Raw genomic sequence first — 21,872 nt, forward strand, 5'->3', positions numbered from 1 at the left:
AACCACAAATGCAATGCAGTTAAAAAATGAGACAACGTTCCTACGTTTACTACATTAGCGTAGTAATTACAAAGGGGGATTTTCAAACCTTTTCAGCCTCACAATTTTGGTTTTTAATTTTCAGTTAATTGCTGACAGGTTTTGGAATTTTTCTTCTGATTTGACATGATGCGCACTGTTTTGTAGATTAGCTCAAAAACATAAAGCTTCAATATATTTTATATTTAGAAAATGAGACATTAAAATGTGAAAATAGCTATGGGAACTGAATATTTTTTCAAGAAACTGTGTATTGATGTTTTGATATCCGTGTCACGAATAAAACTGATGTTTAATCTTATATTGGATTCAGCTGTTTCTGCCTGCTTCATTATAGCTTAGTATTTTTTTATTTGTATGTTCCGGCTTGCAGGGCATACCCACAATGACCTAGACAAGTAAGTATAATCGGATTCTAGCAGCCATTCCTACTCTTAAGTTTATGGATTTGATCTCATTCTATCAGAGATTTCCCTTCCCCATCTCCTGTATTGCTGAAATTGTTTTTTTTTTCTCTTTCCCATCTCTGACAAAGGGTCTTTGACCCGAAACATTAACTGTTTCTCTTTCCACAGATGCTGCCTGATCTGCTGAGCATTTCCAGGGTTTTATGTTTTCATTGTGGAACTGTTCACGAGTGACATTCCTGGGCTGTCTTTAGATTGGAAGAACCTTCTCAACATTCCCTTCTTTTCCCAGAGATTCTGAGGCTATTTCTAGCACTGAACTTTCATTCCTGTTGAGATAAGCAAAGCACAACACAGAGCAGGCAATCAACCATAAATCTGAAAGCAATGCTACACAAACGCAGCTGCTGCCAGGCCTGCCACCAAAGACAACGAGATGATAAATGAGTTGTGCACACTATCTCTTATTGTTTTGAATATCAAATGCAATGAACCATTTTATGTTTCCCAATTCCTTGCTGCCAAACATAAGCTATTTGTTGTGATTTAATTATGACAGATATTCCCTCCTGTAAAACAGCAGACCCCAGAGAGTATCAATTATTGACACTCCAGAGTCTTTGCAAAAGTGTGAAACCTCTAAAAATTTGTTGTAGTGTTTGCTGATGTAGCTTCAGGTAAACAAGTATAATACAAAGCCATGTTCTCCATCAAAGCAGTTTCTTTAGGATTAAAAGTTGAGCTGTATCGATTCTATGCACTAGATCTATTTTTCACTTTTGAGGTGTGGGCATGGCTTAAACTTCAAGACAACACAAGGTTATTTTAGTATGTTATGGGCACTTGCTGCTTGTTCACATTTACAATACCTGTCCAGACAGCAAAATTCTAAAATCACAGACAAACTGGACAGAACTGTGTACAGGAGATTTCTCTGGTAAAGTCAGCACTGGAATTCTGGGGATAAATGGTACCATTTTTCCCTGCCTATTCTTGGTTCCCACCACTTACAGGGCCTATGCAGAGACATGAAATAACTTGATACTTCTGGTATCAGTATCCTGATAACACTGGTAGGTTTTTCTGGCCTTTGGATAAGCTCAGGGTATGGTTCCAGCTATTGCACTAAGTTTCTGTTTTCAAAAGATATGATTTCTGCTTGAATTTCAGCATGCCCTTGCTGCCCATGGCAAACAAGCCTTTTTGCCCCCAGTGTCTCTGATCCTGTTGTTTCCCACTTCAGAGGAGATTGCATCTGTTGTTCAGGGAAACAGATAGTGCATTTTAATTTTAGATAAAGCAATTTACTTTGATAAATATCACTTATGTTTCTGAAATTTCTGAAAGAGGGAATGCTTGTGAAGGCAGAATTATTTTAATGCAGAGGGTTTTGGGGGTTACGGAATGGACTGCCAGAGACCATGTAGAAATAGAAACCAGAAGCATTCTAAAAAGAGACATGGACCTGCATTTCAAAGTGAGGTTATACAGAAATATTAGGTCTTTCAGATATACCACAGGCAAATAGATAAAGAATTCAGCTTCTTGTTCTGTAAAATTTAATGTTCTTTGCTCTGATGAGACCTTAGTTTGAATTGACAATAGCTCACATGCATATGAATATATGAATGAGGAGCAGGTGTATACCACTTGCTTATTAAATAAGGTCATGACTGACCTTATTTTAACCTCAATTCTGCACGCTTGTGCACCCCAGTCATCTTCCAGGCTCTTGTTTAACAAGTATCCATCCAACTCTCCCTTACCACTGCCTGTGAGGAAGAGTGTCCCGAAGACTTGCAATCCTCTGAGAGGAAAATAAAATCATTTCCTCTCTGCCTTAACTGCAAAATCCCTTATTTTCTGGTTATTCTACAAGAAGAAACATCCTGTCAAGGCCCTCAGGACTTTTCAATCATCACCTCTCACTCTCCTAAACTCCAGCGGGTACAACCCTAGCCTGTCCAGCCTTTCTTGGAAGAAAATGTTCGAGATCCTAGGGAGAATCGATCAGGTTACCTGTCCGGGAGCACGTCTGCTCCAACTGCTGTAAGAGATTCCCAAGTTGAAAACAGATCAAACTACCATATAGACTCTTTACATTTCCTTCTTGACAGATCAATCAGGACCGATAAGGTTCACTTAACTAATTCCACTCACTAGGTGACATTAACCCAATACCCAGTTAATTAGAGTTAGAATGCAAGTGTAATCTTGAATTTGCAAGTAATCATGAAATATTGTTTTTCTTAGGACATGCCAAACTATGTATACATCACAATTCTATGATATTGTGGATTGTTATACTTCCTTCTGTAGCCTGAATTTTCAGCTCTGTTTACAGTTTGGACTAATGAAGCTGCAGGCTGCTTCGTGTATTTCCCTCCTTCACCAGTCATACGATAGCTTCCTCACCAAAGTAGTCAGTAGACTCACACACATGCTCCACTGAGCAGGAATCTTAGCACCTGAATTCTGAAACTCTCACACAACAAAATGATGAACTATCTTAGAATGAAACCAATGAATTTCCATATATTCTTATATCTTAATGAAGGTTTAAGATTTTGTTGTGACTGTGAACTAAGTAAATTGAGAGACACTGAAGCTGGTGATAGAGAAGTCACAACAAGCAGGAATTCTTCTGGAGACCCTCTCAGTGAAGTCTCCCAAACTCAAAAGCACATCACATTTAAAATCAAAGGTAACAGTAGGTGATTCAACACTATTTCAATAGTTACAATGGCATTGTTTATTTCAACACTTTTGGTCGACAACACTTCCTTTGAGTTACCTATCTACAGTGGGAGATACCTTTGCTGGGACAAACTTGCCTGAAAGTTACACAATTTACACCAGTTGGCTGGATTGATGCAAGCCAATTAACACAGCCCCATTGTCTTATTGTTTGGCTGATGCATATGCAAACATTTCAAGGTGACAAATTTTGCAAACCATACCTCATAGTCTGTGGGCCAGATCTGTGATTTTAACCTCAATTTACTACTTGCAATTTACAATAAGAACCAAAGACTGGCTCTTTCTTGAATTAATTTCTGCTGTATGCATATTTGGGTGGCAGGGTGAAGATACATCTCTACCAAAGGTGTAAGGTGCTCCTTACTCTTGGGCAAGGTGCTTAACAGCAATCAGGGTCACATGAGGTCACAGGATCAGGTAGTGGATGGTTGTTTAAGCAGCTGGTGCATATCACAAGTCCTGGTTATACGACCACCGATGTCAGATCTCTGAAGAGTATTGATAGTGAGTGTGGTCACTCGTCTTGTAAGTACACTGCCCAAAAGAAGGCAATGGCAAACCACTTTCTGTAGAAAAATTGGCCAAGAATAGTAATGGTCACGAGACCATGATCTCCAATGTCATATGACATGACACATAATGATGATGATGATATTCACATTACTCCAGAGTACTTCCTAACATATTCTCCTGGTGGCTTTCTGGACAGAAATCTGTCCTAGGAAGCCCAAACTTTAAGGAGGAATTCAACTAAGTAGGGCAGCCTCACTTTGGACCCCTTCCCCATTACTAACCTATCGTGTCTCTATGTGCACCTTCATCTACACTATCATCCCTAACTGGCTAACTACAAGACCAAGCAGAGGTGGCAATAAAACGTTCCAAGAATTTGATCACATCCTCTACTTGGACACCTTGTCAGCCAGTGTTTAAAATGTAGCTTTGTCATTCATGTGTGTGTTGCTTCCTTCCCTGCTGGCCCATTGTGGTTTACATATTCTTCGGCAGTTTAACGGGGGCATGACTGTGCAAGCACGTGTAAGTCGGACGGTGAGGCAGCGGGAGTATTTAAAGAGAACAGTAGATGGAGCGGGCGACGTTGTAGCGGGCGACGGAGTAGAGGGGGACAGAGTAGGAAGGCTTTGTCTCGAGAGGCTTCGGCGAGCAGAGGTGGAGGACGAGCTTCACTCCAAGTGAGGTAAGGCCGGGTTAGTTCCTTTCAAAGGAGAAAGTTTCAAAAGTTGAGGCAAGTATTGGGTAGGTCATGGCAGCTGAGATCGGCCCCGTGGTTTGTTCATCCTGCAGCATGTGGGAAATCAGGAATACTTCCAGTGTCCCTGACGACTATGTGTACAGGAAGTGTGTCCAACTGCAGCTTTTGGCAGACCGCATTGAGCATCTGGAGCTGCAATTGGATTCATACTGGAGCATCCGCAATGCTGAGAAAGTCGTGAATAGCACGTTCAGTGAGTTGGCCACACCGCAGGTAAAGGCTACACAGGCAGAAAGGGAAGGGGTGGCCACTAGACAGCATAGCAGTAGGCAGGTAGTGCAGGAGTCCCCTGAGGTCATCTCCCTCCTAAACAGATATACTGTTTTGGATACTGTTGGGGGAGATGTCTCATCAGGGGAAGGCAGCAGCAGCCGAGTTCATTACACCATGGGTGGCTCTGCAGCACAGGAGGGAAGGAAAAGGAGTGGGAGAGCTATAGTAATAGGGGATTCGATTGTAAGGGGAATTGATAGGCGTTTCTGCGGCCGCAAACGAGACTCCAGAATGGTACGTTACCTCCCTGGTGCAAGGGTCAAGGATGTCTCTGAGCGGCTGCAGGACATTCTGGAATGGGAGGGTGAACAGCCAGTGGTCGTGGTGCACATAGGTACCAACGATATAGGTAAAAAATGGGATGAGGTCCTACAAGGTGAATTTAGGGAGTTAGGAGATAAACTAAAAAGTAGGACCACAAAGGTAATAATCTCTGGATTACTACCAGTGCCAGGTGCTAGTCAGAGTAGAAATAGGAGGATATTTCAGGATGAATACGTGGCTTGAAAAATGGTGCAAAGGGGAGGAATTCAAATTTCTGGGGCATTGGAACCAGTTCTGGGGGGGGGGGGGTGGGACTGGTATAAACAGGACGGTCTGCACCTGGGCTGGACTGGAACCAATGTCCTAGGGGGAGTGTTTGCTACTGCTGTTCAGGAGGCTTTAAACTAATGTGGCAGGGGGATGGGAACAAGTGCAGAGAGACAGAGGGGTGTAAAATGAGGGTAGAAGCAAAAAGTAGTAAGGTGAAAAGTAAAAGTGGCAGGCAGGCAAATCCAGGGAAAAAAGCAAAAAGGGCCACTTTTCAACATAATTGTATAAGGGCTAAGAGTGTTGTAAAAACAAACCTGAAGGCTTTGTGTGTCAATGCGAGGAGCATTCATAACAAGGTGGATGAACTGAATGTGCAGATAGTTATTAATGAATATGATATAGTTGGGATCACAGAGACATGGCTCCAGGGTGGGAGTTGTGTACAGGCCACCTAACAGTAGTAGTGAGGTTGGGGATGGCATTGAACAGGAAATTAGAAATGCGTGCAATAAAGGAACAGTAGTTATAATGGGTGACTTCAATCTACATATAGATTGGGTGAACCAAATTGGTAAGGGTGCTGAGGAAGAGGATTTCTTGGAATGTATGCGGGATGGATTTCTGAACCAACATGTCAAGGAACCAACTAGAGAGCAGGCCATTCTAGATTGGGTATTGAGCAATCAGAAAGGGTTAGTTAGCAATCTTGTCGTGTGAGGCCCCTTGGGTAAGAGTGACCATAATATGGTGGAATTCTTCATTAAGATGGAGAGTGACATAGTTAATTCAGAAACAAAGGTTCTGAACTTAAAGAAGGATAACCTTGAAGGTATGAGACGTGAATTAGCTAAGATAGACTGGCAAATGATACTTAAAGGGTTGACGGTGGATATGCAATGGCAAGCATTTAAAGATCACATGGATGAACTACAACAATTGTTCATCCCAGTTTGGCAAAAGAATAAATCAGGGAAGGTAGTGCACCCATGGCTGACAAGGGAAATTAGGGATAGTATCAAGTCCAAAGAAGAAGCATATAAATTAGCAAAAAAAAGCGGCATACCTGAGGACTGGGAGAAATTCAGAGACCAGCAGAGGAGGACAAAGGGCTTAATTAGGAAAGGGAAAAAAGATTATGAGAGAAAGCTGGCAGGGAACATAAAAACTGACTGTAAAAGCTTTTATAGATATGTGAAAAGAAAAAGATTGGTCAAGACAAATGTAGGTCCCTTACAGTCAGAAATAGGTGAATTGATCATAGGGAACAAAGACATGGCAGACCAATTGAATAACTACTTTGGTTCTGTCTTCACTAAGGAGGACATAAATAATCTTCCAGAAATAGTAAGGGACCGAGGGTCTAGTGAGATGGAGGAACTGAGGGAAATACATGTTAGTAGGGAAGTGGTGTTAGGTAAATTGAAGGGATTAAAGGCAGATAAATCCCCAGGGCCAGATGGTCTGCATCCCAGAGTGCTTATGGAACTAGCCCAAGAAATAGTGGATGCATTAGTGATAATTTTTCAAAACTCCTTAGATTCTGGATTAGTTCCTGAGGATTGGAGGGTGGCTAATGTAACCCCACTTTTTAAAAAAGGAGGGAAAGAAAAACCGGGGAATTATAGACCGGTGAGTCTGACATTGGTGGTGGGGAAAATGCTAGAGTCGGTTATCAAAGATGTGATAACAGCACATTTGGAAAGAGGTGAAATCATAGGACAAAGTCAGCATGGATTTGTGAAAGGAAAATCATGTCTGATGAATCTTACAGAATTTTTTGAAGATGTAACTAGTAGAGTGGATAGGGGAGAGCCAGTGGATGTGGTATATTTAGATTTTCAAAAGGCTTTTGACAAGGTCCCACACAGGAGATTAGTGTGCAAACTTAAAGCACACGGTATTGGGGGTATGGTATTGATGTGGATAGAGAATTGGTTGGCAGACAGGAAGGAAAGAGTGGGAGTAAACGGGACCTTTTCAGAATGGCAGGCAGTGAAAAGTGGGGTACCGCAAGGCTCAGTGCTGGGACCCCAGTTGTTTACAATATATATTAATGATTTAGACGAGGGAATTAAATGCAGCATCTCCAAGTTTGCGGATGACACGAAGCTGGGCGCCGGTGTTAGCTGTGAGGAGGATGCTAAGAGGATGCAGGGTGACTTGGATAGGTTAGGTGAGTGGGCAAATTCATGGCAGATGCAATTTAATGTGGATAAATGTGAGGTTATCCACTTTGGTTGCAAGAACAAGAAAACAGATTATTATCTGAATGGTGGCCGATTAGGAAAAGGGGAGGTGCAACGAGACCTGGGTGTCATTGTACACCAGTCATTGAAGGTGGGCATGCAGGTACAGGAGGCGGTGAAAAAGGCAAATGGTATGTTGGCATTCATAGCAAAAGGATTTGAGTACAAGAGCAGGGAGGTTCTACTGCAGTTGTACAAGGCCTTGGTGAGACTGCACCTAGAGTATTATGTGCAGTTTTGGTCCCCTAATCTGAGGAAAGACATTCTTGCCATAGAGGGAGTACAATGAAGGTTCACCAGATTGATTCCTGGGATGGCAGGACTTTCATATGAAGTAAGACTGGATCGACTAGGCTTATACTCACTGGAATTTAGAAGATTGAGGGGAGATCTTATTGAAATGTATAAAATTCTAAAGGGATTGGACAGGCTAGATGCAGGAAGATTGTTTCTAATGTTGGGGGGGTCCAGAACGAGGGGTCACAGTTTAAGGATAAAGGGGAAGCCTTTTAGGACCGAGATGAGGAAAAACTTCTTCACACAGAGAATGGTGAATCTGTGGAATTCTCTGCCACAGGAAACAGTTGAGGCCGGTTCATTGGCTATATTTAAGAGGAAGTTAGATATGGTCCTTGTGGCTAAAGGGATCGGGGGTATGGAGAGAAAGCAGGTACAGGGTTCTGAGTTGGATGATCAGCCATGATCATACTGAATGGCGGTGCAGGCTCAAAGGGCCGAATGGCCTACTCCTGCACCTATTTTCTATGTTTCTATGTTACATATCCTTATCTTGTCCACTTCAATATTTGATCAGTAGTGGCTATCAGTGGTTACTCTGAGGACAGGGCCACAACAAAATAACTTTGTTTCAGATCACATGGGAGAGTTTACATTCTGTACCATGACAGAGGATTGTCAGAGTAATCAGACAAGTCTCTCAAAGTTCAAAGTGCATTTATTTATTAAATTATGTATACTGTATACAACCTTGAGATTTGTCTTCTTGCAGGCAGCCACACAACAAAAGAAGCACAATAGAATCCATTAAAACCGCCCAGACAACAAAAACAGTCAAACGCCCAATGTGCAAAAAAAGGACAAATCATGCAAATAGAAAAGTCAAAGAATAACACACAGAATATGAACTGCAGAGTCCCTGAAAGTGACTCCACAGCCAGGGAGCCAGTTCAGCACTGAGGTGAGTGAAACCAGTCCAGGAGCCCAATGGTTACAGGCCACAGTCTGACAGACAGTTCAGTACTGAGGTGAGTGAAACCAGTCCAGGAGCACGATGGTTACAGGCCACAGTCTGACAGCAGTCACCGCTGAGGCGAGTGAAACCGGTCCAGGAGCACGATGGTTGCAGGCCACAGTCTCACAGCAGTCACCGCTGAGGTGAGTGAAACCGGTCCAGGAGCACGATGGTTACAGGCCACAGTCTCACAGCAGTCACCGCTGAGGCGAGTGAAACCGGTCCAGGAGCACGATGGTTACAGGCCACAGTCTGACAGCAGTCACCGCTGAAGTGAGTGAAACCGGTCCAGGAGCACGATGGTTGCAGGCCACAGTCTCACAGCAGTCACCGCTGAGGTGAGTGAAACCGGTCCAGGAGCACGATGGTTACAGGCCACAGTCTGACAGACAGTTCAGTACTGAGGTGAGTGAAACCAGTCCAGGAGCCCGATGACTACAGGCCACAGTCTCACAGCAGTCACCGCTGAGGCGAGTGCACCTCACTGAGTAGTGAGCTGAATACCAGTTCGTCCTTTGCCTTTGGCCTTGATCAAATCACACAAATAGTAAAAAGAAAGTAAACAAAAATGCTTGGAACATGAACTATTGAGATCCCGAAAGTGAGTCCACAAGTCCTTAGTTCAATGCTGAGGCAAGTGAAGCCCATCCAGGAGCCCAACCTACAGGAAAACAACGGCTCCTGAACTCGGCAGCACGGGACCCAACACTCCTGCATCTCCCACTTGGTAGTAGCAGGAAGAGAGACCAGGTGGACGGTGCTGAATACCCGTTCATTTTCCACTCTCGTCCTCAACGATTTTCATCTTGCTCGATGCTTTAATCAGCGCAGAGTAATGGAGCCGACCTCATGTTCGTCTTCCTCCGTCAGCCCTCGATGCAACCTCCACCCCCAGCAATGGTCACCCTGGCAGTATCTGCACCCTTGAGAATCTCATTCACCACATCCCCCAGGAGATCGCAGAAGCACCGGTCCCTTAGACTGATCCACAGGCAGCTTGGGATGGTCTTTACTGGAATGGCTGCAAGGATCTCACCCTGTTGGCAGCCACTCCTGGACTGCTGCTTCAATCGCAGGCTCAACGGCTGGAACGACTCAGCTCATTAGTGTCCACTCCCATTCCAGGCCGGGGTGGCTGCTTTCCGATGCTGCGGGCAATTTCTTTACTTTCTCGGTCTGCCTTCAAATTCAAATTCACATACAAATCCAAGTTTAGTTATCATTCAACCATATACGAATACAGCCAAATGAAACAGTGTACCTCTGTGGCCAAAATACAAAACAGACACACACACACACACACACACACACACACACACACACACACACACACACACACACACACACACACACACACACACACACACACACACACTCTCACTCTAGCTTGTCATACCAGCAATCAAACACTGGAGGGCAGCACCAAGGGAGAGGCCAGCCCCCAACCGAGTATGGACACCACACTACACCACCTCTGGCGTCTCCTCGCCTGGACTGCAGCAGCCGGCAAGCCCGTTTCTTGAACCCTGTTCCTCTCTACAACTGAGGCCTTGCTGCTCCCCTGTGATCTGTTGCCGAACAAGGGAAACAGGCCTGTGGAATCTTACATTCTCAACGTCCAACAGGCTCTTGCGATCACAAGAGAAACGTCCAAGACGGTCACCCCCACTTCCACCACATACCACCTCCAATCACCAGCTCAGTCACCTTTGATGCCTCCCTGTATCGGGCAGCAACACGGTCTGCACCGAGTCCAGCTCTTCCGCCAGCAAGCCCCTCACTGACGGGGTACAGCTGCAGGACCGGGCATTGTCCTGCAATCATAAAAAAAAGACATTTAAAATAAAACACCTTCAGCTGGCCCCTGTGAGGCCGCTGAGCCCAAGCACGCTGCCATCTTTCCAGAGGGCTGCCATCAAGGTTGTGGATCTTGATGTCTCTGCTGTAACTTGGATCCCTTCCTATCTATTTTTCCCAATACCTTTCCATCCTGATCTATACAACTAATCATCTATCTTCAAGAACCAGCCTTCATTACAATTACCATTAAAGTATATAGATGAGCAGCTTATTCACGGTTTGCTGACCTGCTTTCTGTGACTTCTGCATTCGTGTTCTTATTCCTTTCTGTCCACAGGCCTGCTCCGATCAGGAGTGGTCAGCTGTGAAGCAGGAGCCTGGTATTCATCTGTCACTGGGTAGACTTGCTCTGTCTGTGAGGGTGACAAGATGAATTACGTGGTTTAACCTGAGTCCAGCGTTTCCAATGGCTGCCTCGCTTGGCCCTCACATAGACTTGGCTATCATGTTTCAGAAGCACCACCCGTGGTCCTACCTCCTGGGAGTGAATCCTGCCTTCCAGGCAGCTCCCTTACCATGACTTGTTCATCCGGCTGTGGGAGGACTACCTCCTCTCCCTCACTCGCTCTCTGATCAGTGATATATAACTGCTGCTTTTCTCAGTCTCTTAACATTAAGCTGGTCACAGAGATCCTTTACACGGCGGGTCGTTTTATCCCTATAATTTTCTGAATCACCACAATCTGTACTCACCCCATCAGGGAGGCACATTGCTCGTCCCATCAGTAGTTTGTAGGGGCAAAGATCCCTGGTGCAGATTGGGGTCGCTTGCAATCTCATTGGGGTTCCTGGCAATACGTAACCCATGTCTTTCCCGTCTCTGTTATCGCTTCAGCTGAGGCAGTTTAGATTGTTCACTTCATCCTTTCTAACATTCCCGTGCTCTGAGCTTGGTAGTGTACGTGGAATTCATGTTGAATCCCCCAACAGCTCTGCACACTTCCTTCATCAATTCCCCTGTGAATTGGGCTCCCTGATCCGAGTCCATCTGGACTGGGGTTCCCCACCTGGAAATGAATTCCTGAGCTAAAATCTATGCCGCCGTGTTGGTGGTACAACCTCTCATTGGGAAAGCCTCAACCCAATGGGTGAAGTGATCTATGATCACTAAACAGTAGATTTTTCCCCCCTGCTTTTAGGTAAGGGTCCCATGAAGTCCATCTGGATGTTTTCCCAGGGCCCTCTCAGCCATGGTTGGTTTGCCAGGTGTGCCTTTATGCCCTTGCCAAGGGTATGTTGGCCACAAATGACACAATGGCAATAGAACATCTCTGCCCATTCCTGGCCACCACCAGGCCTGCCGAAGGGTCAAAATCATGCCGTGTTGTGTCTGTTGCATCAGCCCATCATATAAACACATGGTGGGGCTACTGTGTCTACGCTTCCCCGTGAGTCCAGCTCCCATCTGGCTCCTCCTTCGCTCCCTCTCTCTTCCATTTCTCCCTTTTCTCCCTCCACCTCTTCATATAATTTTAGTAAACTGGCTCCTGTAGTTTCTTCCTGCACACACAATTTCAGTCGCCTCTTATCCTGCTGCTGCCCTTTTTGCCCCGATGCCTGACCACTCATTCCCTTTCTGCTCCTCACACCCCTTTCTGCCAAGCCTTTACTCTGACCACTGCAACCTCTGCTCGCACCCTCCGTTCTTGTATTAGGTGCCCGTGCTGAAAACCTGCCCCCGCTGTAGTTACAAATCCTTGTCGTGCGCCACCCCGAAAGCATGCCCGCTGTCGGTATGTACAGTATGTACTCGCCTGCCCTGACTGTAGTGCGGTGCTCCTGTCAGAGCCCGCAGAGCAGAACAGCCTCCTGGCAGTGTTCCAGCAGCTAATTCCTCATCGGTCTCCTTCGTCACGACAAATCCAGCCCATGGCTTCTCATCTGTGTACCTCTGAGGACCACCAATAAAAATCTCCCTGCTCCCGCTTCTAGAGGTGTTACCCTCACACCAATATGTTCCTCCAAGTGACTAGTTCCATTTGGCACTTCTGCCTCCCTTCTGTCAGGATGCCGCTTGCTGGGTTCATCCCAGCGTTCCTTGCCATTGTTCATTGATCTGATTTGTTTTTGGGATGAAACCTGACACCTCCCGAGCTGCCCTTCTGCTCTCATCCTCCCTGTGTTCAGGAGCCGTACAATGGTATGGGGTGTGTATAATATGAGTTGTCACGTCACTACTTGAAATTTGCCTTCTCACACTGCACAATCTAAAGCTGTTATGCAGTGGGAAGTCCTGATACAAAATGGGTCTTGCTTTGTTGAATAATATGCCATTGTCAGGAAATGTAGAGGAGGCTGGACCCAAAAGCAGTGCAGCAGAGAAGATTCAGCGACGAATGATAACTTTAATAATAGACTGTGAAAATAACAAACCATGAGGGAACACAAAATGAGAACAGATATTGAGCCACAGGCAACCAGGCTAGGAGCAGCTGGTTGAGGCTGGCTGGTTCGATGGATGAACAAGGACTGCGAATGAGAGCTGGGTTTAAATAGGCTGCAGGTGATCAATTGGAAATGAGTGGCAGGTGATTCCTGTTAGCTGTATGGAGACTGGGAAGTGGCAGGAACAACCATCCCATAACTGATGGCACCTAGTGGCCCAAGACAGTCCAAGTGGGTCTGCTGTAACTCCTTGATAAGGGAGGGATCCACGTTGAGACTGGATGGCACCCAAGACCTCTCCCCTGGGCCGTACCCTTCCCAGTACTACACAGCCTGTTCACAATGGCATGAATCCAGCAGCTGGAGGACTGTGTATACTGGACCAAGTTCCACCATCCTAGCTTGCAGAGGTGCAGGCTCAGGTGGGTAGAGAAGTCCATAGACGAAAGGCTTGAAGCAGGACACTTGCAAGCTACGTGTGATCATGAGGGATGGTGGCCGCTGGAGATGGTAAGCGATGCAATGGGTAATTTTGAAGGAACCAATGAACCAGGCCAAGAGTTTGCGGGTTTGCGGAAGTCAGAATGCAGCAGCAGATCAATGAGACACAAGTCTCCAGGACAAAGTAGTCTGGCAGGGTAACGCTAGTGTCAGTTTGTATGATTAGAGGCTAGGATAGCCCTTTGTGCCCTCTTCCAAGCATTCCAGCAGCAGCAGCAAACCAAGACCCTGACAGACAAGGCCTCCAACATTGGCTCCTCCACGGAGAAGAAGGGGGTTAGTTGCCATGAAGCACTTCAAAGGGTGACAAATCTGTGGCAGAGGAGAAGTGTAGAAAGTGGGACAGGTTGGCCCAGAGAAGATACTTCATCCATGTGAGAGAAAATCTGCAGATGCTGAAAATTTAAGCAACACACTTAAAATGCTGGAGGAACTCAGCAGACTAAGAAGCATCTATGGAAGAGTAAACAGTTGATAGTTTGGGCAGAGATCCTGATGAAGGCTCTTGGCCCAAAAAGTCGACTGTTAACTCTCTTCCTAGATGTTGCCTGACCTGCTGAGTTCCCCCAGCATTTTGTTGCTTCTTCAATGTGGAAGGGTTAGCGGCAGAAAAGCATTGAAGATTGGCTCTTACTGACTGACTGCTGATCTGCAGATGAGAGCCAGAGGACAAACTCACAAAAGGAGGGAGCAAAAGGCTCACCAAAAGCAAGAGACATATTGCAGGCCCAGGTCAGACACCATGTCCTGAGGGAAACTATAGAAGTGAACTACATGTTGGAGAACCAGGTCCACCGTCTCAGTGGCTGATGGAAGTTCGGAGAAGGTAATGAAGAGGACCATCTCGGAGAACCACTGTCATGTTCACTGTGATCCCATCGAAAGGTAGTAAACCCGTGATGAAATCCATGTGATGTGGGATTACAGGTGTCGAGCAACCAGTAGGAGCCACATGAGTCCAGAGAGCCGCTGGTTGGAGGATTTGGACTGAGCACATTGAAGGCAGGGAGTGATGAATTGACTAGTTGAATTACCATAACTGGTAATGCAGAAAATCTAGAATCTATCGTGATCCTGGATGGCCGGAGAGAGATGAGGAGTGAGCCCACTAGACTGCCCCACAGAACATGAGTGTCAGCATGTACAGGGCCTGTAAAAAGTATTCAGCCCCTTTCCCAGAAGTTTTCATGTTTTAGTGTTTTACAACATTGAATCACAGTGGATTTAATTTGGCTTTTTTTGACACTGATCAACAAAAAAAGACTCGTGTCAAAATGAAAACAGATCTCTACAAATTTTTCTAAATTAATTACAAATATAAAACACAAAATAATTGATTGCATGAGTATTGACTCCCTTTAATGTACACATGAAATCATCACTGGTGTAGCCAATTGGATTTAGAAGTCACATAACTGGTTAAATGGAGATCATAGTGTGCAGACGTGTTTCAATTGATAGTAGTAAAAATACACCTGTATCTGGAAGGTCCAACTGCTGGTGAGTCAGTATCCTGACAAAAACTGCACCATGAAAACAAAAGAACACTCGAAGCAACTCCGTGAAGAGGTTATTGAAAAGCTCAAGGCAGGAGATGGATACAAGAAAATTTCCAAGTCACTGAATATCCCTTGGAGTACAGTTAAATCAATCAGCAAGAAATGGAAAGAATATGGCACAGCTGTAAATTTGCCTAGAACAGGCCGTCTTCAAAAACTGAATGGCCACGCAAAAAGGGGACTAGTGATTGAGGCCACCAAGAGACTTATGACAACTCTGGAGGAGTTACAAGATTCAGTGTCTGAGATAGGAGAAACTGCGCATACAACAGCCTACACCAGTCATAACTTTATGGGAGAGTGGCAAAGAGAAAGCTACAGTTAAAAAACACTCACATTAATTCTGGCTAGTGTTTGCCAGAAAGCGTGTGGGAGACTCTAAAGTCTACTGGAAGGAGGTTCTATGGTCTGATGAAACCAAAGCTGGGCTTTTTGGCCATCAGACTACTATGTTTGGCATAAGCCAAACACAGCACATCATCAAAAACACATCAACCCTACCGTAAAGTAATGTGGTGGGTGCATCATGCTGTGAAGATGAGATTTGTTTTCACTTTAACATGAAAATCTTCTCCTGTTGATAAGTGTGAAAAAAGCCAAATTAAACCTACTGTGATTCAAGTTGTAAAACAATAAAACATGAAGACTTCCAAAGGGGGAGGGGCGATTGCTGTGTATGTACTGTATATGCGGTTGTCAAGTGTGTCAGCTGGAGCAGGCTAGTGCTGTAGGGCCTGACAGATCAGGTTCTCAAGGGGCAAGTTAATTAGGGCAAGGATCTGTTAGGATGGAATGATGAGCTGAGGGTCAATCTCCCTTTCAGCTGGGCCAAACTGTCATGGCAATATGTCCGCCTTAGTGTTCTTGGAACCAGGTCGGTAAAAGACGGTGAAGTTGAATTGCTTGAAGAAGAGAGCTCAGCAAGCTGGAGGGTGAGTTGGAGAGTCTGTTTTATGGATATGGTGGTCAGCCCAGATCAGCAAGGGCTCAATGTTTCCCATCAGCCAATGTCTCCATTCCTCCAAAGCCCATTTAACGTCCAGTAGTTTCCCTCTTTCCTACTCCATAACAGCACTGTGTAGAGTTGAACTTGTAAGAGGAGAAGGCATGAAGGCGTTGGCTTCCCATCCGGTCCTCGCTGTGACAGAGGGATGGATCCAGCACCCAAGTCAGGTGTATCCACCTCCACCAGCAAAGGTCTGGACGGGTTCAAATGGCAGAAAGTGGAAGCAGGGGTGAAGTGTCTCTGAGCTTCTTGAAAATGTGGTCCGTGACAACAGACCAGATTGTTCGTGAGGTAGGTGATTTGGTGAGGAAGGTGAGAGGATCAGTGATTTGTCTGCAGTTCCTGATGAAATGGTGGTAGAAGTTGGGGAAGCCTAAGAAGCTCTGTCGCCTTTTGAGGGATGGTGCTCGGGTCCATTCAGTCACAGTGGGTGCTTTCACCATGTCATGTCTTGGGAGTCCTTGGAGAAGATCAGGATGTCATCAAGGTAAATGACCACATATCTGTGAAGACCTTGTTAATGAAGTCTTGGAAAATGGCTAAACTGTTGGAAAGTCAGGAAGGTATCACTATGTATTTGTAGTGGCCAGTGGGTGTTATGAATGCCATCTGCCACTCATCCCCCTGGCAGATGTGGGTTAGGTTACACGCACTCCATTGATCCAGTGAGGTGAAGATCTGGGTCCCATGGAGTGTTTCAGCTGTGCTATCCATCAAGGGGAGAGGATACTTGTTCTTACTGGTGGTTTTGTTGAGGGCACAGTAGTTGATGTAGGGATGCAGAACCCCATCTTTCTTTTTGACAGAGAAGAATCCTGTACTGGCTGGGGACTGGGATGATAAAATGAAGCTATGCTCTAGTGCTTCAATAATGTAGTCATTGATGGCTTGGTCCTGGCTCAAGAGGGAAGAGGAGAACAGACTAACTCAGGGAGAAGTGGTGTCCGGGAGTATGTCGATTGCACAGTCATGTGGTCAGTAAGGCAGCAAGGAGCTGGCTTCTCTTTTAATGAAGGCGAAGACTAAGTCATGGTATTCCTGTGAGAGCTTGGTGAGGTTGAGCGTTTCCTCCGTCAGAAATTTATGGATTGAAGTCGACTGAGATTGCAGGCAGGTGAATCCCCAACTCAGCAGTGAACTGGATGACCATATAAAGTGAGGGTGGTGAGTGGAGAGCCTGGGGTTACCCAAGATGACAGGAGTGTTGGGTGAGTCAGTCGGGAGTAACTGAATGGACTCGTGATGCTCTCTGATGTAGTGGGCATTTGATGAGTAGGTAATCAGTAAATGCAGAAGTTCTTTCTATACCAACACTCATGCTCTTGGGGGGGGGGTGGTGGTTAAGGGAACTATCCCTGACTCCATGGGTTCTGGAGGCATAGATGATAAGGGTCCTTCGGTCCGAAATGGGGTTCTGATTGATAATGTGGGGAGTTGATGCATAAAACATTTATACCTTTGGAGGACCAAAGTGAAGAGGCGTTTGAGGTAGGTGGGCATCCACTGGGTAGACAGCTTACCTTTCAGCGCTCCAAGAGGCCATGATGGTTATGCGCCAGCAGCGCTTCTACATTCAAGCCATAGTCCACCATGAGGGTCCTGAATTCTGAAATCCACGGTGTAATCCATCACCGAGCATGAGCCTTGAAGCAGGCCGAGTACCTGATCTGTTGCCCTGTCCCACCTTCCATTTCCCAAATGGTCAGAGACCCAGTGCATCTCAGCGGTGAATTCCTCATATTTATTGCCAATGGTGGTTTCATTGTACCATTTAGCGGAGGCCAAGGTCAGAGCTTGCCCAGTCAAGAGAGAGAGATGATGAAGACAATCTTGGCTCGGTCCATAAGATACAGAGATAGTTGGAGCTCAAAGTGTAAGATGGACTGGGAGAGGAAGTCGCAACATCAGGTTGATGTGTTTGGGCACCAGAATCTGGGGCTCAGAGGAAGGAGGCTGAGTGTCGTGGGGCTGCTGTATCAAGATAGAGTAGGAAGAGAATAGAGAGCAGATGGTCAGTAGTGTCCTGCTGCTTCAGGATCATGTGGTCATGTCAACAGATGACTTCCTTTATGTGGGCAAACTCTACCACGCCAATCGATGGTTCACCTATCCCGTCAGGGAATGTAGAGGAGGCTTGACCCAAGTACAGAGCAGCAATGAACGATAATGCTAATCATAGTCTGCAAAAATAACAAGGCACAAGCAGCCCCAAAATGAGAGAACAAATACTCAACACCACAGTCAGCAACATAACTGAAGGTTAAGGGCAGCTGGTTAAGGATGGCTGGTCCGAAAACAGAATAAGTGCTGTCTTGTAACTCAAGAAGCCAATTAAAATATAAGAACAGGTGCCAGGATGAACATGTCTACTTAGTTCTTCTTTAATGAGATGCTTATGTATGACATGGTGGCATAATGACATATGTCATTCAATTTCTTCTTACATATAACACATGATAAATTATGTCACATACTAAAGTGCATACTCAAACAATATATTTACAATTTTACTCAATTATTACTGAATTATTAAACACACTGCGCTCCCCCCTGCTTAGCTTTAAACTCCGACTCAGTTATAGAATGGATCTGAACTCAAATATATAACATATTGCTCTATAATAATATTATATATTTGTAGTAGTAAAATTTGAATTGTTTATTCTGGCCTAGAGATTTAATCTCTGTAGGGGATTACTTACTCTTACGGGATAACATCTTTTTGGACAAGGAGGGCCACTCTGCTTGGCAGCTAGGAAACAATCTTAGGGGCCTCCTACGCAGTGGTTGTAGAAGTTGACTTTGGGACTGCAGCATAGATGGTGAGTTAATGGTTGTGAAGCATGCTACATTGCGGTTTGCAAGGAGGGAGTTGTCGAGATTCTGATTCAGTGTTAATGTAGTATGTTCAGCTGACAGTGTGTTCTTTAGACTCTGTACAAATCTTTCTGTCCAGCCACTTGCAGCTGTGTGGTATGGTGCAGATGCAATATGTCTTATTCCACTCATTTTCAGGAATTTTTGAAACTGTTCCACAACAAGCTGTGGTCCATTGTTGCTGACAAAGTGCTCTGAACACCAGTCCTTGAGAAGAGGCTTCTCAACACATCAATAATGTACGAGGGTGTAGTGCGCCCTCCCAGAGCACGTCATTGACCAGGACCTGAAAAACAGCAGGGGCACTGGTCAGACTAAAACACATCATGAGGTACTCAGAATGGCCAGTGGAGGTGTTGGAATGCTGACTTCCACTTGCCCCCTTCTCAGATGTGAACCAAGTTGTAAGCATTGCACAGATCTATCCTGGAGAATATGGTTGCTCCCTGGAGATGTTTGAATACAGAGGCAAGTAGGGAAAGAGGGTAGAGGTTCTTCACCGTGATGTTGTTGAGGGGGCAATAATCAATGCAGGAACTGAGCTTCCCATGCTTCTTGCTCACAAAAAGAAGCCTAGCCCCCGCTGAGCTGGCAAGGTCGATGGATGGATAAATCCTCAGGCCAATGTTACTGTGTTGCCAAGTAACTTTGTCCTCATTCAGGGAGGAAGGGAAGAACAGAATAAAAACTCAAAAACCTGTCTGTAAATAGTAATAATATATTTGTTTCTTCATACCCAATATTTTTTGCGTCAGTGCAATATAATTCTTATCTTTGAATCAGAAGCTTAGTGCACAATGCATATTCTAGAATGTAAACTTCTAATCTATACTGGTGATTCAGTGTATTTAGATGATGGAAGCTGCCATCTCTTGGAGGAAGCATTGAACCCCAGCATCTCTCATAAGTAGATTTTAAAGATTTAATGGCTTATTTTAAAGAGGAGTGGACATGCTTTCCCAGACCCTTGCCCAACTTTCTTACCCCAGCTAACCTAACTTTAAAAATTGATTATCAGATTACCTGGTATCTTTTGTTATTTCAAAGTATTTATCAATGTTTGCCTGAGTCACTGTTCCTAGCATAGAGCTCTCCACTGTGACTCCAAAGCAATCCGTATATCAGTACAATTAATTCAAATTAATTGGGACACATCAGAACCTGAACATTTTGGCCCAATTAAGCTACTCCAATTAGCCAAAGTTTCATGGAAATAGTTAAAAAGGCTTAAAAAAGATAAACTGCTGTTTAACTGAGTAACAAACTATCTATTTAAATGAAATACAGAACAAATTAGAATACTATCAATGCTACTACAGCACTATAAAACTATATATTAGCTCATAATAGTTATTAATGGGGGAATTCATCCAGCGTAAGTTTGCATTTTTTTTTGATTGACTGTAAATGGACAAAATCAGCGCAGACACCTAGTGTAGATAATAGACTGCCTTCATACAAGGTTATCAATGACTGCATCCTCCAAATTTTTATTTTCATTGTAACATTCAAGATAATCGTCAATACAGTATCTTCAAATTCTTCGCAGTTCCTAACTTGCTGAAGTAGTGAAATCGTTTCATTTTCACTCCTGGTTGTTTCTGACATCTCCAAGCCTGAACATTCGAAACCGCGGAGAGCAAATCAGTTCCGAATCATCCTTTTGCTTATCTCTTGCCAACTATCAATGATAAAAATCACTGCTTTTTGAACACAAACACAACAATTAACACTATTTCAAATCTTTTTGCTCTAAGCACAATATAATGTTTAATGGCCACACAAGTGCACCTCTGACACGAGTTAGAAACTGTTCAGCAACAGTTTCCTGCCTCAACTAAGCAACATAACGTCCCAAATAAGTGAAGGTAATCCCAGCTATTTTCTTGACTATTTTTTGTTCTTTAAGAATTGTCCCAAATAAATGGCTGCCCCAATTAATCAATGGCCCAATTAACCGGAATATACTGTATTTCCTCAGTTTCAGGCTTTCTAACAGTGGAATGTTTCTCTAATATCATCAGGTCATTGAAGGTAATGCTTGCCTTGTCAGCCATTTTGGTAAAATTGTATCTTTGATAAATATCTTTCAAAGTCCGTGCATTTTCAGTGAGTTATTACTTCTCAGGTCAATCCATGAGCCCTGCCGTTTCTTCCAATGCCTTGGCTTTCAGAAATGGAATCCACTGTAATGATGAACCTGCAAAATCTATAGCTATTTGTTGCTATTATTTAGGTATGCCGTGCAAGTACAGTTGCCCTATCATTACAGGCTTATGACGACAACGTTTAGCAAGTTATGGAATTTAAAACTAAACTCCAACAGTAATTTATTTTAATAACTATAGTGGAATTAAATGCAGTAAAATTCTTATTGTACCTCAGGCAACAAAAGGCAACCAAATGACTATTGCAATAACATATAGGAAGATCCCAGGGAACAAAATGAAACATAACGAACATTGAATTCTCCAATTTCTGGTAATTCCCTCCCCCTCCCCCTCCCCCCCATCCTAGATCCCTCTCTGCCTCTCTCCGTTTTCAACTTTCTGCTCCTTTATCTCTACAGTTCTTTCATGCTTATCCCCTCCCCCCTTTATCCTTCCTCTGATTGGTTCTCCACCAGGTGCCTCTAGCCCTTCCCCCTCCCCTATCCTATTACTGGGCTTTGGCCCTCTCTCCCCCCCCCCCCCATTCCTGATGAAGGGTCTCGGCCTGAAACGTTGGCTACTCTTTTCTCACAGATGCTGCCTGACCTGCTGAGTTCTTCCAGCATCGTGTACGTATTCTTTGATCCACAGCATCTGCAGTTGTATTTTTGTGTTTTGAAACATAATCCAGGTGCTTCAGCATTATCATTTTAAAATCCATGCTTTGCTTTTAAATAGTCAATTTTAAAT

Source organism: Hemitrygon akajei, chromosome 2 (assembly GCF_048418815.1).
Source record: "Hemitrygon akajei chromosome 2, sHemAka1.3, whole genome shotgun sequence".
Lineage (NCBI taxonomy): Eukaryota > Metazoa > Chordata > Chondrichthyes > Myliobatiformes > Dasyatidae > Hemitrygon > Hemitrygon akajei.